At 42.7% G+C, this 2,996-nt stretch overlaps 1 pseudogene; it reads left to right on the plus strand.

Annotated features, from left to right (window-relative positions):
• Positions 1-1,362: 1,362 nt before the first annotated feature.
• LOC132430802 (olfactory receptor-like protein OLF3) lies at positions 1,363-2,303 on the plus strand (annotated as a pseudogene).
• The last annotated feature ends 693 nt before the right edge of the window (positions 2,304-2,996 follow it).

Below are 2,996 nucleotides of genomic sequence, written 5' to 3' on the forward strand. Positions count from 1 at the left end.
CTCAGAGACCTCAAACTCCCATCTGTGTATTTGAGTTATGGATCACTTATTTCTTTCTTTAAGTGAGCAAACATAAAAGAAATTTTGATTTTGGGTCAAAAAACTACTACTGTCTCTGTCGTCCTGTTCTGTAATTAAGACCTGATTTTCTATCCTTCTGCCTTCTCTGCTGAGAACTGATCCCTGTTATATTGGGAAATAAGTTGTCCCTTCCTTGAGAAAACATTATTATTAAGTAATAACCTGACATCATTACATGCTTTATTAAATTTCCCTTGGGGGACATAAGAGATAAACTTCAGCAACTCTGTATACCTTCTCTTCATTCAGCCTGAGTCTTGAAGTTGGCCATCCTGGGTTGATCTTGCCCACCTGGGCCACTGGTAGGAGGTGGGTGGAGAGGAGGCCTTCCACCTGCCACTCTCAAATTAAAAGGGCAAATTACAGAAAATAAATTCAAAATCACTTAGTAATAAGAAATATGAGAATATCACTTAAAACATTCAGGATTTCATGGATACAGTTCATTAAGGAGGGGTGAGTAGAGTTGTGTCTGAGGTATCCAGAGTACACAAAACAAGAAAGTTAAATGGTATAGAACAGGACTTCCCTGGTGGCGCAGTGGTTGAGAATCTGCCTGCCAATGCAGGGGACACGGGTTCGAGCCCTGGTTTGGGAAGATCCCACATGCCGTGGAGCAACTAGGCCCGTGAGCCACAACTACTGAGCCTGCGCGTCTGGAGCCTGTGCTCTGCAACAAGAGAAGCTGCGACAGTGAGAGGCCTGCGCACCATGATGAAGAGTGGCCCCCGCTCGCTGCAACTAGTGAAAGCCCTTGCACAGAAACGAAGACCCAACACAGCAAAAATAAATAAATAAATAAATTTACTGAAAAACAAACAAACAAAAAACGCACGCACACACATTTAAAAAAAAATATGGTATAGAACATCATGTAGAATTCAGAAAAAGTCATGTGGCCTAAAGAATGTCGCACCAGAAAGAAAGAAATTATCCCCTATAATAACTACTAAATTGACTAGGATTTTGTCTAACCACTTCATTAATTTCTTTCCTCCATTTAAGAGCAGATGTTTAGGAGAAGAAATTATCTTCTAATAAATTGAATTTCAAGAATGTAACTTTTTTTCTCCTTGATTTCCAGCTGCAAAACTGGGTCCCATTGTGTTCTTCATCTATGGATATGTTCAAGCAGAGATTCGATGATGATTTGGCTGAGACATTCAAGGAGAACTTTAAGTTCAGGTGGGTAGGTTCTCCCTGTGGTCTAAAAGCCACCTTCCAATTCTGATTTTCCTTAATTTGTTATTTTGACATCATTAGTTCAGTCCGGAGAAACTCATGGGCCAGGGAAATAAAACGCAGACATGGGTGAGTGAGTTCATTTTGCTGCGGCTGTCCAGTGACTGGGGGACTCAAGTCTCCCCTTTTGTCTTGATCTTGGCCATGTACTTGGCGACTGTTGTGGGAAATTTCCTCATTCTTCTTCTAATCGGACTGCACAGCAGGCTGCATACCTCCATGTATTTCTTCCTTAGCGTTATATCTTTTGTGGACCTTTGTTATGTAAACAGTTTTGCCCCACAAATGCTGGCCCACCTGCTCTCAGTCTAGAAGTCCATCCCGTTCCACAGCTGTGTGCTCCAGCTCTGTGCACCCCTGGCATTGGGTGGGTCTGCGTTCTTTCTGCTGGGAGCCATGGTCTGTGACCACTGCGTGATGGTGTGCTACCCGCTGCACTACACAGTCGTCATGCACAGAGGGCTGTGCCTGGGGCTGGCTGCCGGCTGCCTGGTGGCTGGTTTCGTGAATTCACTGATGGAAACAGTCATCACCTTTCGGCTTCTCCCGTGTCACAGTGTTATTAATCACTTTGCCTGTGCGACCCTAGCAGGGCTACGGCTAGTCTGTGTGGACGTCTACTTCAGCGAGGTCATGGTGGTTGCCTCAGTATTTCCGGTGATCGTGCTTCCCTTCCCCTGGCTCTGGTCTCCTGTGGTCGTACAGTTGTTGCCATTCTGCGCATCTGTTCTACTCAGAGACGTAGCAAAGTGTCCGGGACGCGCGCTTCTCACCTCACTGTGGTTTGCGTGTGCTTCGGGACTGCCATCTTCACCTACCTGGGGCCACGGTCAGCCTCCTCAGTGGAAGAGGAGAAGACGGTTGCTCTATTCTATGCTGTGGTGGCACCTATGTTGAACTCCTTGATTTACAGCTTGAGGAATAAAGACGTTACGGCTGCTCTCTATAAATTTTTAGAGAAATTCAGAGATAAAGGGTAAAGACTATAAGAACTTCTTGCTATCTATTAGCAGAATCAAAAAGGAGATCAGATAAGTGAAGGTGGGACTGCCACACTCACACTAAGGAAGACTATTATGGTCAGACCCTCGCTTTCAAATGAAGAATTCCTCCACGTGATTAATGGCTTTCCTTATATAGGCCAATACCAGGTAATTTACATGTCAGTGATTCAGCAGAGGGCCTTTTTTTAGATCGTCTTCTCTCAGGTATTCAGTAGTATTTAGACATCATCTGCCTATTTAAAAATTTTATTAGCGTACCAGTGTTTAAAGAAATGAGCCATGACTTCATCAAGCAGACCTGGTTTGTGGATTGAATGGGTAGATGAATTCCACCAATTAGGTTCACTTATACTTTTGTGGAACAGAATAGATAATGTCTGTTTTTCTTTCTACATGACAATACTCCAATTGTTTGTAGTATTGGAGGAAAATTAATTTCCTCCAGGATAACCACAAATGGTTTTTTCAACTCTTTAAAAAATATCAGTTTTGAAACTTTCAATACCATCTGTGCCTTAGTCTAGACTGTGATATTATATCCTGAAATAAATAATATATGATAGAATGTTTGTTCAGGCCATTATGCTGGATCTCATTTGCTTTTAAGATGAGAAATCTGTGGCTTCACTGTAGTCTTTTTTTATTGTGGTAAAACATACAATATGTAAC

The sequence above is a fragment of the Delphinus delphis genome, chromosome 9 (assembly GCF_949987515.2).
Source record: "Delphinus delphis chromosome 9, mDelDel1.2, whole genome shotgun sequence".
Taxonomy (NCBI): Eukaryota; Metazoa; Chordata; class Mammalia; order Artiodactyla; family Delphinidae; genus Delphinus; species Delphinus delphis.